The following is a 14,298-nucleotide window of genomic DNA, read 5'->3' as shown; positions in this document are numbered from 1 at the left end:
AGACTCGAATGGTATAGCGGCATTGCGTTAGCAGGTGAAGAAGGTTCTCATTATGTGAATGAATGACATAACATGCAGACCTTAGAACTAAGACCATTTTTGACTGGGATCGAGGACCAATTTACTGTAGTCAAACGACTCATGATGGCTACGCCGTGTATGTATTGTGCAGTGAGCTATGACCAAAGAGAAAAATGTCAATAGGGATGTAAGATAGGTGAGGTATCGTATGCCAACAAGTGATACTGGATCTCCCAGTATCACTCGAAACTTGCTGAACGATGTGACATGACCATGATCGGGACCTGGTTACATGACCTCTGTTTTTGCTCCCTACCAGGTAAGTGAAACCCCGCTGAAAGTTTTGCGGCTCGATCCTGGTTCCTGGGCTACAGCAACAACTGCTTGCAGCAGGCTCCGATCCATTGTCACTTGGCTTGGGCCACGCGCAGCTTAGTGAGATAGCCCTCAAAATGAATGTTGGAACTTCCAAATCCAACATAAAGGCCCATTTGGAGTGCAGGAAATGTTTGCGGTTCCTGAAACACATGTAAAAGTAATGTAGAATTTCTGCATTCCAAAGTGGTCATATGAAGCGGCAAATGATTGCTCGTGTTTTATAGCTGAATGGAAAAAATAAATTTCCAGATGAAAATTCACCAAAACTCACTCGAATTTCGATTAATTTGTCACGAACATGATTTTCAAATTTCAATACAATTCAAAAAATTTAGGAAACAAATGAAGGTAAAGTTCCTTTCCTCGGCACTTGGCAGTGAACCCACTTCGCTCGCAGTTCTTTCCTCCCTCCGTCAAGCTCTGCCCCCGGACGAATTTCACCTTGCGTCCCCCAATCTCGCGCTGAGCCCTAGCTGATCTGCGATCCTCTCTCCGGCGATTGCCAGGGGAGGGGACTCGATGGATCCGCTTCCGCCGCCGCCGCCGCTGCCCGACGACGCGCTCGCGGGCGTCCTCCGCCGCCTCGCGCCGCGGGACCTCGCGGCGTCCCGCTGCGTCTGCAGGGCGTGGCGCCGCGTCTGGACGACCGGCGCCTGCTGCGCGCCGACCTCCTCCCGCGCTCGCTGGGCGGCATCTTCCTCAACCTGCACGACCTGTGGTTCACGCAGTTACGTTACCTGGCATGGTAGGGAAGGGGAGGCTGCAGGAACGTTACCTGGCATGGTAGGGTCAGTAAGATTTTTCTATCATCAGGGTTGCTACTGGCGAGGATCACTCTATATATGCTTCTCCGACTGTTTTGTTATAAGGTAGGTAACCGTAACAACTCCGTAAGCATCACAGTTGTGCTTGTGATTTTGAGCTTTACGAAGTACGAACTACCTGTATCTGTTTCTTTATTGCAGAATATCACTGTCAGACAACAAGTATCGAGTAATTAGATTGCCCACAGAGGATAGAGAATTCTATCTAGGAAAATCAATCAACAATGTGATGGGCCATGGATCTTACAATAATTTTACTATTGGCGACATGAACAAGATTCTGATGAAGATTCTGATGTGGGGGATAACGAAGCAATTGTGGAAGAGAAAATGGGAGAGAAATTTGAGTGGGACTCTGACAATGATAATGTTCTCGAACATGGAGGTAGGAGCAAGGATTCTTACATTGTCTTTCATGGATTTCAATCCTTACAAAGAGGTTGTCTTTTTGAGTGACAAATTCGACAGAGTGCTAGCCTATAATTGGAGTAGCTCAAAGCTCCAAGATTTGGGCCAGCTTTTCCCGAAATTTTATATTGAACGCGACCTTCTATTCCAACATCGGTTAGCAAGTGCATCTTTCCCATACACTCCCTGCTGGTTGGGGGAGCTTCCTGAAAAACAAAATTAAGAAGCTCATCAGCTAGGATTTTAGAATGCATATTTTACAAGCTATTATGAAGAATGTAAGGCTACTCTTGTCCGTTGTTCTTTTGATATTTGTGTACACATATTATTCCCTGTAAAACTAATTAAGTATTGTTATCTCTACAAGGCCTTCATGTCGGGCGTGGATCGCCAGTTGGCTCTCACAACGACCAGACCCCACATCGAGAAACGTCCTGTGCTGGGCGCGCAGAAGAGTAGGCCAGATAGTTGGGTCAACGTGACCCTCATCGGCCAGGGCCATGCGGAACACTACGGGACACAGGCAAATTGTCGAGTGCCAGGGGCACTCGGCGAAGGGCAGAATACCCTCGGCGAACCGTTTGCCGAGTGTAACACTCGGCAAACGGCACACGGCAAATATCGAGTCGGCAAACACTAGTTCGCCGAGTGTTTTGTGTCGGGCACTCGGCAAAGACTTTGCCGAGTGCCCAGAAAACACTCGGCGAACAATTATTGAAAAAAAAAATCATGCACCGCCGCCGCCGCCACCATCCTCTCCTCTTCTCTTCAGGCCCCGGCGCCGGCGGATCCGGTGGAGGGGACGGGCGGGCGGCGGATCCGGGGGCCGGGGGCCGGGCGCCGGGGGGGGGGGGGGGGGGGGCGGGCGGCGGATCCGGGGGCCGGGGGCCAGGCGCCGGGCGGGCGGCGGAGGTTCGGGCGGGCGGCGGCGGATCCGGGCGGGCGGCGGCGGATCCGGGGGTCGGGCGCCGGGCGGGCGGCGGAGGTTCCGGGCGGGCGGCGGCGGATCCGGGGGCCGGGCGCCGGGCGGGCGGCGGCGGATCCGGGGGCCGGGGGCCGGGCGCCAGGCGGGCGGCGAAGGTTCCGGGCGGGCGGCGGTGGATCCGGGGGCCGGGGGCTGGGCGCCGGGCAGGCGGCGGCGGATCCGGGGGCGCCGTGCGCCGGGCGGCGGGCGGCGGCTGATCCGGGGGCCGGGGGCCGGGCGGGCGGCGGCGGATCCGGGGGCGCCGGGCGCCGGGCGGGTGGCGGCGGCGGATCCGGGCGCCGGGGGCCGGGCGCCGGGCGGGCGGCGGCGGATCCGGGAGCGCGGGGCGGCGGGCGGCGGGGCCGGGGCCGCCGGGCGGCGGCGGGGGGCGCCGGGCGGCATGTCGGGCGGCGGGGGGCGGCGGGGGGCGTCGGGCGGCGCGCCGGGCGGCGGGCGGCGGCGGGGGGCGCCGGGCGGCGCGCGGCGGCGGGGGCCTTCGGGCGGCGGCGGGAGGGAGAGAGGAGGGAGAGAGGAGGGAGTGAGGGGAGTGAGAGGGGGGCCGGGAGGTACTTATTGAGGGGCCGGGCTTCTGGTTTGCCGAGTGTCCTACGTGGACACTCGGTAAAGAGTTTCTTTGCCGAGTGTCCAACGTAGGACACTCGGCAAACGTTTTTTGAAAAAAATTTAAAAAATATCCAACAGTTTCAAAAAAATACCAAATTTTCACACGAACCAATATAGGTTTTCTACTGACTATACAAAAAGTTTTGTAGTCAAACCGAACTCGACCGTCACTTCGACTCTAAATTTTATCGAATCCTTCTTAAAGTTACTATTCTTCTTCTGAGATGCTTCGGTTTGTAATCATCGTACATGATGAAATGTGCAAAACCTTCTCAATTTTTTTCCACAGCCTCCACGTATTATATCATCACATCATGACAAATCTTAAGATTTTCAGACTTTGATTGTTTTTTTTACAATTTAAAAATACTACTGCGACACGTTCATGGTCGTGTTTCCTGAATAAGATGTTCGAAATTTCTTTTCATTTCATGGGTCAGGTCTCAAATTGGTCCAAATAACATGAATATCATTTTTCTACTCATTTTATTCCATAATTTGAATCACTTGCAGTTCAAATTTGACTTATACCAAAAATTCCCTTGAAATGCAATTAATTATTTAAATATAGAAAATAAATTCAAAAATATACCAAATTTTAACATGGAGTACCACATGTTTTATGTGGGGAGTAGAAAAAATTTCATGGTGAAAAGAGAAAAAAAAATTATTTTTTTGCCGAGTGTCAAAAAAAAACACTAGGCAAACCCACCTCTTTGCCGAGTGTTTTTTTTGACACTCGGCAAACCCCCTCTTTGCCGAGTGTTTTTTTTGACACTCGGCAAAGAGGGGGCTTTGCCGAGTGTTTTTTATTTGACACTCGGCAAAGCCACGATTTGCCGAGTGTTTTTTTTTGCCGAGTGTTTTTGGCTTGGCACTCGGCGAAGAGCTTGTTTGCCGAGTGTCCGAAAAAAAATATTCGGCAAAAAGAAAACACTCGGCAAATTTAAAGTTTCCCGTAGTGGAATGCACACTAGCCATTAGGGCAGACACTCTGTATCTTGTAGGGTTCAAGCCCAAGGGAGGATCTTGGTATGCATTTAAAAATAGGAACCACCTGATCCAAGGATCAACAGCACTCACGTTCAGCGACGACTTCAACTCATTGACGGGTGGAGGGACCTACAAGGATCTGGTGAAGGTTGCCGTAGGTAAGAATCCAGCCCAAGAATCATTGAATATCCTGCCAAACTATAGACATGGAACCACAAGTGAGCATGACACCAAGAAGGCGTTGGTCAGGTTTGTCCTCATGTTCTGTGGGGCGGCTCGCTTCCAGCTTATCCGTGCAGATGTCACTGCAGCATGGGGTCAGGCGGAGGGAGGCAAACTTCGCCAAGTTGGTGTTGGTCTCACAGTCAAATGGCGAGAAATCTCCTGCACTCTGCTTGGTTCGACCAAGAAGAAGTGGGGACTCCATCTACGTGGCCAAGATGATTATAGACTACGGGGAGCCAAAGATGAAAAGCGCAAAGGCAGCCGCGGCGAACGTCTACTGCATCCTTCAGGTGAAAGATTGCAAAGGCTAGGTACCCGAAAGCAGCTAGGCCCTGGTGTGCTAGCTTTGTCATCAGCTGATGTACGTGCCTGCTAGTTAATAAATAAAATAAAAGATCAATCTTATTGTACTTGGCATGAATGAGCCTTGAGGTATTCCAATGAGTTGACGTGTGTACGCGTTTACTATCATTTATCTCCTGCAGTTCTTTGATCTCCTGCTGCTCTGTTGAAATTTTCTTGATAGGTTGCCTTATTAGTATCTATGTGTGGTTCGTGTGAGTGACGATTGTGGCTGCTGATTTTCTCATTGGCCGGATTGGCATGTGTCTTCCTTCCTGACTCCCTCCTCCATCCCCCTCGTTCAACTCCACCTAGTACTGCAGCTTCAAATAAAGACCAGAACAGGGAAGAGAAACACCTCGCCGAAATGCATCAGTTTCATGTCAAAAGTAGCTTACTGGAAACAAAGTAAGAAACTTGTTTTTCCTTTTCTACTCTTGGGATAAAGAAAAGCTTTCAGCAACAGAAACTGCATGTAGCCACATTTGTTCAATAAACTGGCAGCAACAGAAACTATAGTACCTCTTGATGTTATAGGTTGTTTCAGGCTGTGGACAGGAACAGGAACAGAGCACAGGCTCCTTCACACAGAAACCTTCCACTCACAGAGCACTTCATTCAGAACAAGATGGCTGTGGAATCAACAGCAATTTGAGATGACAGAAGTTGTTCTTGTTAGCTTCCACGGCCGCCTTTAAGTCGGGCAATAGGAAAAGATTAAGCATCTTATTAGAATTGCTTTAACTGTGAAAATAGAGCTTCTGATCTCTCCAGGAAGCAGAAAATAAAGAGAGAGAAAAGGAGAATAGAATAGTCGGACTCTCTGATTATGCTCATGGGGAAAGCTTTGAACATTCCTTACTTTTCTAATATAATAAAAGGCTTTAATACACCAGAGACGAGTCATTCGAACTTCTGTATGTGGCGCAAACTGTAAGGCTACAGCTGTTACATATTGGGCCTTCAAAGTTTATAGATATATAAGGTATTCCATAGCAAACAAATACAGCAGGAATATAACTTAAAAACAGAAAATAAAAAATAATGAACAGGATAGATAGCTACTGGATATAGAACAAGGTCCTGCTTAATGATAACTATTAATAATTTGCTACAAATTAATTATCTCTTCAGTAAGTATGGGCAAAATAAATTAGACGAGTGGAACGCTATATAAAAGGAACCATGAAATAACAGCAAACCGTTAATTGTTTATGCAGCCTCTCAATACTTCAAGAAGTATCTCTTATTCTTTACAACAAAAAAGATTAAAAAGATCCATAAGAGACACAAAACTAATAGTGCAGGACTGACACCAATCCTGTTACAGAAAGCTAGCAGTTACTTTACTTGTGCTTCTAATAATCTTATTCATCCTGATATCTACAATATGCAAATTTCAATCAGTATACAAACAACTGAAAGAAAACAAACAGACAAGGGATAAATAATGTCTTTGAGTGTATGTGCTTACAGCTGATCCGGTGATTCATACTGGCTACAATTAACATGCATTATTATATTGCATTTTTCATATGCATTCTCTTTAAAGGAATACGCTAATCATCGAGCCAAAACTTGTTCTACTATATGTTCAGAACTATACTATGCTTGTTCCAGTAAACAAGACTTACATATGCTCCCACTGATACAGATAATTAAGAACTTGATGCTCGTCAGAGCGGCAGATGTAATCTGAACAGGAAAAACCCAGGAAAACAGAAGCACTTCACCGCAAGGAAATTAGCTGATAAAATAATATCAGACAAGAATTCTAGATTTGAATATCTAGTCATTCCATTTTTATAAATTCTTGCCCATAACCCGTATGTGCAAGAATTATTTTACTCACAGACAACTCATAGAAGCAATACTATCACTTACTGCTGTACTGTCGTCGCTGACCACACAAGCACCTTTGCATAAAAAAAGGATGTCAGTGTATTCAAGAGTTTGTGGTTCAGTAATAATTGATAAATGAGTTGGTTATGTGATCTGTACTCTGAGCAGAATCACAATTTTTTTTCTAATTTATTCTGATTCCTTGAGATTACATAACTATACTTTTACATTGATGATACGCCTGATCTTTTTCTATGTAAACTTTACTGAAAAAAATTTGATTTGCTGATCAGTTGGCAAGAAGAGGACTTCCCCATCCGGAGTCCCATCCCTTTTGTGATCAAGCCGAGGAGACAATACATCATTTGTTCGGGTTGTGTCTTCGCTCGCCAAGTTTGGACCCTGATTTTCCAGCGGTTAGGCCTGATGAATTTGGCACCAGATCCATCAGTGACTCGCTTCTAAGGCTTGTGGAGGAAAACAATCTATTCTGTCCCAAAGTGCGAGGTCCTGTCACTCATGTCAATGTAAGGATGGCTGGCGTCCTCTCCGCTCCCCTCCCTCCTGGTGTACCCCCTCCTACTAGACCCACGCCGGCACCTACTCCGGGGTCGGCGGCAACCTCCGCGGCCACGGTGGCGCCCCGCCTAATCCGCTTCCCTTCCTCAACACTGGGCTCCTCTTCTTCCTCTCCGCGGTCCCCGCGGGGGCCTGCTCGCGCGACGGCCGGTCGCTCCAAGGCCGAAAGGTGGAGCGATGATTCTCCGTCCTCGGCCGGCTCTGCCAGCGATTTATCACCCGCTACTCAGTTATCCTTCAAGGAGGTTCTTATTGGGGATCCCCGGCATCGGCAGCATTTCCTCCTTGTGTGTCGGGTCCATCGTCTTCGTCGGTGTCTCCACCAGTGGATAGTCCTGCATCCAAGGGATCGGGTGGTCGTGGGAGCAGGTAGATGCCCTGACGCGGATGGTTGGTGGGTTGCTGAGAGTCAAAGCAACATACGGGCACGCCCTCCACGGCGGCCGGTGCTGACGGACTTGCTGGGGAGGTGTTTCAATTGTTTCTCCAGGCAACATCGTGCAGGGAGCTGCTGGTTGCCGCCCTGCTGTTTCCACTGCTGGGCATCGGGGCACCGGGCTTACGGCTATTCGGATCGCCGGCGTGCTTCCCCGACGTCCTTCCCCCACCTCATCGCGTTGTTTGGAGTCGGGTTACCGTGTCATCGCCGCCGCTTGAGTCTGCCCCTCCGCCTCTCACTAGTAGAAAACTAATATTTAGTTCCGGTTGGAAGGGTGCAAATCTCTCGAAAAACTATCCAGGATAAAGTAATCGAGATAAAAGGGGATTTCTTTTATCCCGGGTCCCTCAACCGGGACTAAAGACACCAGGTGCGGTACAGGACCCTTTTATCTCGGTTAGTAATACCAACCGGGATAAATGGTTTTGCAAAAAAATTTAAAAAATAAATAAATTCCTGAGGGGTCCCAGGGAGGCCTCCCCACACGCGCAAGTCACAAGTCACATGATTTTCACGTGAAATATACGCGTGCGTGGTTCGTGGGATTCGAACCCACGACCTCAAGCCTCGCGCATACCTTCCTTACCATCCTATCTACACACCACATCTAACTATATAGGGGATCCAATCCTTTTATACTAACTCGTGGGGGACCCTTTTATCCCAATTGGAAACACCAACCGGGATAAAAGACCCCCTTTTATCCCGGTTGGTATTACAAACCGGGATAAAAGGGTTTGAAGGATTTAGTTCTGCACCGGCCACACGTGGGGGATCCTTTTATCCCGGTTGGTATTAAAAACCGGGATAAAAGGGTCCGAGGGCTTTAGTTCTTTTTCAGCCACCCGTGAGGGACCCTTTTATTTGGATTGGAGTTTCCAACCGGGATAAAAGACCCCATTTTATCGTGGTTGGTGTCGTGAGCTTTAGTCCCGAGTGGTAACACCAACTGGGATTAAAAGGGTGACCTTTAGTCCCGGTTATTCTTACCACCCGAGATAAAAGGGTCCCCCACGGGTAGCTGATTTTTTCACCCGGGACTAAAGGGTCCCCCACGTGTGGCTGATTTTTGAACCGAGACAAAATGTGACTTTTAATTCTAGTTGCAAATACCAACCGGGAGTAAAGCTCCGTGCACCCCCTTCTGTACCGGGCCTACTTGAAACCGGGATTAAAAGAGGGCGCATCGAAAGTCAGTTCTCTACTAGTATCTGATCCTTAACCCTCCGCCAGTGGCATGCACGATGAAGCCCGGCGTCGAGGTCGCAGGACATGGGCATTGTAGGAGGTGTAGGACTCACGGGCGGTGCTTGACCGGGGGCGCTTACGTGACGACCCACCCTTCCTCATCGTCGGATGAGGACGGAGTTGGTGCCCCGGCGGATCCCCTCCCGATGTCTTCGAGCAGCGATGAGTGTAAGCCCCCTCCACTAAGCCAAGGCAAGCCTTTGATTGATCGGCCACCATTGCTCAGAGGGAGGATGCGCTTGGCCATTCTCTGGTCGTTTCCATGATTGGTGATTGCCAAGTTGGTGTGGAGACATCCATTCGTGACCTGGTTGGCCGCCGATTTGAGGTTGATACGGAGGTGATCTCCCTTCTTCGTTCAGGGCCGAAGAGCTTCATCTTGTCTTTGCCAGATGATGACACGACAACGAGAGTCTACAATGGGGGAAGACCGATCGTTGGCCAGAATCTCCGCCTCCATGTCATGCGCTGGACTCGCTTCATCCACTCTACAATTTCGAGTTTGCCCTCAACTGTCGACATCGAGTTACACGGGATCCCAGCTCATGCATGGGAACTGGCTACGTGGGAATAGTTGCTCAATGAATTCTGTTGGATTGGTGGTGTTCATCCTCACAATGCTGATCGGCGAGATGTCTTCAGGGTGACTGCATGCTGTTTTAACCCCTTGCTGATCCCCTCGGACATGGACCTTGACATCATTGAGCTGCCATTGGCCAATGAAAGCTCTGGTCCTGCGAAGCGCTTGTTGACGTATCCCATCTGGATTTCAGTGGCTCCCTTCGTCCGGCCGTCGATGGCGGGACACTCTCCTCCTTTGCCTCCAGCTAATGATGGATGGGGCCGCCGTCAGAGGAGACGACAGTGACGCTCCCCACTGGCTATTGCGCCGGCTCCGGCGGCGACCGGCGGATCGGTGTCATCGTCGATAATCCCACGGGCCTCAGTCCATGCAAGCTAGGCTGGGTCCACAACCTTCGGAGGAGTGCCATGTGGCGGAGGTGGTCCGCTCAACTTTGCATGATGCCTCGCCTTCCGCTCCGTGCGTTGATCACCTGGTGCTGGATGTATAGATGGCCAAACGGGCGGTCCAGCCCGGCCTGTCACGAGCACGATTTAGCCCAGCATGGTTAGGCCCGCATAATAATCATGTCGGGCTGTACCGGCCCACGTGCCTAAGGAGCAGCCCAGGCACGGCACCCTTCCTTCTTAGGCGTGCCGTGCCGGTATGCTGGCCCGGCGGGCCTTAACGGTCTCGCCGTGCTTGTGCCGGCCCCGGCATGGCATCAAAATTAACTTCCCCAGAATCAGATTCACCACATTAATTTTCAAATTTCACAAATTCACAAGTAATACAATCAAAGGAGTTCACAACTTCAAAATGAAGTTCACAAGTTCATAGCTTCAAAATTTTGAGCTTCAAGTTCACAGTTTCAAAATGTCACAAGTTCATAGCTTCAAAATGAAGTTCACAAGTTCAAGCTTCAATGAAGTTCCCAAGTTCACAGGTTCACAATCAAGTTCACAATAACACAAAAATTATTTTGTGCTGTTTGTGTTGCTGCCTCATTAAAAACCTTTGTAGGTAAAAACTCACACCTCGTGAGAAAATCCTACAAAGGAAAAAAGAGTACAACCAGCTCATCAAAGTTCAATATTCAAGTTCAACATTACATCAGACATCACAACAGTAGAATAGTAGAACACCAACAGAACAGTAGGCTTCTGGCTTTCTTAGTTCCTCTTCTGATGACTCTAGCTTGCTCCTGATGACTCTAGCTCCAACAGAACACCAACAGACTGATGACTCTAGCTTACTTTTGATCACAATAGAACACCAACAGAACACCAACAAAGTGTTAATTCATCTGTTTTGCAATAGAAGAAATGACAGGCAATGGAAGAACACTTACTTTTTACATTTAATCATCAAGATACAAGTTCTCAGATGGTTCTTCAAGTTCTAGATCGTCGACGGTATGCTGTAGTGTTGAATTTCCTTGCTCCCAATCCTTGATCAAAGCCAGGATCTCCACCATCTCAGGGGCCAGATGATGTTGCTGCTCCTCAATGATCCGGCCAGTGGTACTAAATGCAGATTCTGAAGATATTAAAATAACTTAATCATACAGTCCGAATCCTTGACCATGTTAATGCTACTTAAATACAATCTACTATTTCTGTCAACATTTTTTTAGATAGAGGAATATATCACCTATATATATGGGAGGCACTAAAAATCAGAAAGCAGCGTTTTGTGCTGGTAACCAGGCATTCAAATCTAGTCATAAAATTTTGTGTGTATATCAGTTTCCTGTGCCTATGCCCATAACCGAACATAGGGAAAGACATCATATGACTAGCAGATGACTGTGACTAAACATAATGATTAATACCATTTGAGTGAGTCGACCATTGCAGACTAGCGAATTCAGGTTATTAAAGCTCCCTAAAGTTATTACAAGGAAGCTTTACAAACCATACAATAAGATGAATTTGAGGACTATGTTATTCACATAAATTGCCACGAGCATTCCAAATTATCTTGAACCAAGAAGTTCTGGCAAGGAATGATCAAAAACATATATACGGAAAAAAAAACATGATAAACCAATGATACCTGCTCTGCCTCCCATTCAGACATTCAGTGTGTGATTTGCATTGTGGAACACACTCAAATGCAACTTCCGCAAAAAGAAATGGTGAGAACGAGAAGGACGTTTAAAATTTTAGCACGTTGTAATAATAGTATAACATTTTGTAATGAACAGAATGCAACTCTGCCCACTAATTCGACCTAGTTGAGATTCAACTCAGCATACACGAAAAGTATATTCTGCACGAACAAGCAGCCACATCCCCTACTTCCAAGCAGCAGATCAGCGTACATGCCAAAAGAATGCATTCCCCAATAGCCCTCCAGGTTAATAAGCATCTGAATCATTGCAAGTGATAGGAAAGCAATCATATCTATTATACATGGTTGATGCGGCAACTCAACCCAGGATCGATTGTGCTCAACAGCAGGTAAAATTAGTAAACTTAAACTGGAGATATTTTTTAAATTAGTGTTACAGGGAACAATCTGTGTACACAAATATCAAAAGAACAATGACAAGGGTAGCCTTCCATTCTCCAAATAGCTTGCAAAATATGCATTCTAATTTTCTAGCTGATGAGCTTCCAAATTTCGTTTTTCAGGAAGCTCCCCCAACCAGCAAGGAGTGTATGGGAAAGACGCACTTACCAATCGATGGAAAAATTGATGGTCGCGTTCAATATAAAATTTTGGGTAAAGCTTGCCCAAATCTTGAAGCTTTGAGATACTCCAATTATAGGCTAGCACTCTGTTGAATTTGTCACTCAAGAAGACAACCTCTTTGTAAGGATGGAATCCAAGGAAAACAATGTAAGAATCCTTGCTCCTACTTCCAGGCTCAAGAACGTTATCATTGTCAGAGTCCCACTCAAATTTCTCTTCCATTTTCTCTTCCACAATTGCTTCGTTGTCCTCCGGATCAGAATCTTCATCAGAATGTTGTTCATGTCGCCAATAGTAAAATTCTTGTTAAGATCCATGGGCCATCACATTGTTTGTCATAGTTCAGATTTGGCAGGATGGGGAAAATGTCTCTGTCATGCTTCAACACCCACTCTGCCTTATCTGAAGTTGGGACTCCTGGAATAATGATGCACAGTATATCCCATTGATTGATTTTCCTAGATAAAATTCTCCATCTTCTAATGACTTGATACATACTGTCGGATAGTGATATTCTGCAATAAAAACAGATAGAAACATTCTTATCATCATAAAGCTCATAATCCCAAGTACAATGGTGATGCTTAAGAAGTTGTTGCCTACCTCATAACAAAACAGTCCGAACAGCATACATATAGTGCTCCTCTCCAGTAGCAACCCTGATGATCCAAAAATGATCTTACTGACCCTACCATGCCAGGTAACGTTCCTGCAGCCTCCCCTTCCCGACAAAATGCCCTCTCCTCCCATGAACAAGTCTTCGATGAAAACACAGACAGGATCAGTGTGGACGGTGGCCATTCAGATTCCTCACATTCGTCGCTCTCTCTCACCTTGTATGGAACACTTGGCAGTATGAACGACTCGAAGTCCGGCGACAGGGTCAAACACAAGGTACTCGTCTGTGGAAACTAGCATGCCTGTAGGTGGGGGGGCTGGGGCAGGTCGTCCGGTCGCGGGGTCAAGAGCGCCCACTGCCGCGTGGCGGGGTTAACCACGCAGTGATCGAGCAGGAGGAGGCCGTTGCAGTGGTCGCGGACGTAGATGATGGGCAGGCGTCGGGCTCGCCGGGTACCGTGTAGTCGAGCCGGCCGGAGGCGGCGGCGCCCGTAGTGGGGCGGGCGAGGAACTGCGTGAACCACAGGTCGTGCAGGTTGAGGAAGATGCCGCCCAGCGAGCGCGGGAGGATGTCGGCGCGCAGCAGGCGGCGGTCGTCGACGACGCGGCGCCACGCCCTGCAGACGCAGCGGGACGTCGCGAGGTCCCGCGGAGCGAGGCGACGGAGGACGCCCGCGACCACGTCGTCGGGAAGCGGCGGTGGGTCCATGGCCTCCGCTCCCCTGGCAATCGCCGGCGATGCAACCGCAGATCGGCTAGGGTTCAGCACGAGATTGGGGATGCCAGCTGGGGAATTGGCATTTTGGGGCAGAGCTTGCCGGAGAGGAATGGAAACTGTTTCCGCTTATCTGGAGCTGGCTTATCTGAGAAATAGGAATGTCTGGTAAGCTAGACACCACAAGAATCTACTGTCTGAATAAGCTGGATGTTTGGCACTTCTAATTTTTTTCCCATCAATTCTCTACCCTGAGTGGTGAAATGCCTGAGATACCCCTAAGGATGATGATCACTCGTTTTTTCTTTTCCGTTTTCTTTTTCTCTTTTTTCCTCCCTTCTTTTTCTTTACTTCTATTTCCGCTACCGTCCGTTCGCCATTTCTTGTTTCCTCCATTTCTCGGTCTTCATTCCCTTCCTTACCCGTTTCTCCTCTCTTCTGTTGCTCCACGCCATGCCAACACCCATCCAGACTCCTTTGCCCCACGCGGGCCTTGCTCCCTGGTCATACACTGCTGCTGCGGTGCTGCCCTACCTCCACTGCTAGCCAAGCTGCTACTGTTGCTCCGTCGGCCTCGGCACCGAAGGTTTCCACCCGTCGGACCCGCTGCTGCGAGCTTGCGCGGGGCAAGCGGCATGCCCCGGCCGTCCGTGCTCCCCGTCAGATGTAGCGACAACTCGCTCTCGGAGGCGGATGTGGATGGCTGGGAGGCGGATGCTGGAAGGAAGGGAAGCCGTCGCCGGAGGGCGGGGAGGTGGCGAGTGCTGTCGACCTAGGAGGCGGCGGGCGCGGAGGGCAGCAGGCGTCGGTAGTGGA

At 48.8% G+C, this 14,298-nt stretch overlaps 2 pseudogenes; one reads left to right on the top strand and one right to left on the bottom strand.

The window, feature by feature from the left end:
- Positions 1 to 865: 865 nt before the first annotated feature.
- On the top strand, positions 866 to 1,886 carry LOC140220188 (uncharacterized; annotated as a pseudogene).
- Positions 1,887 to 10,370: 8,484 nt separating this feature from the next.
- LOC117833924 (uncharacterized) lies at positions 10,371 to 13,578 on the bottom strand (annotated as a pseudogene).
- Between the last annotated feature and the right edge of the window lie 720 nt (positions 13,579 to 14,298).

Source organism: Setaria viridis, chromosome 8 (genome assembly GCF_005286985.2).
Source record: "Setaria viridis chromosome 8, Setaria_viridis_v4.0, whole genome shotgun sequence".
NCBI classification, from domain to species: domain Eukaryota; kingdom Viridiplantae; phylum Streptophyta; class Magnoliopsida; order Poales; family Poaceae; genus Setaria; species Setaria viridis.
The sequence above is the reverse complement of the archived record's forward strand: the minus strand, read 5'-3'. Positions and strand labels throughout refer to the sequence as shown.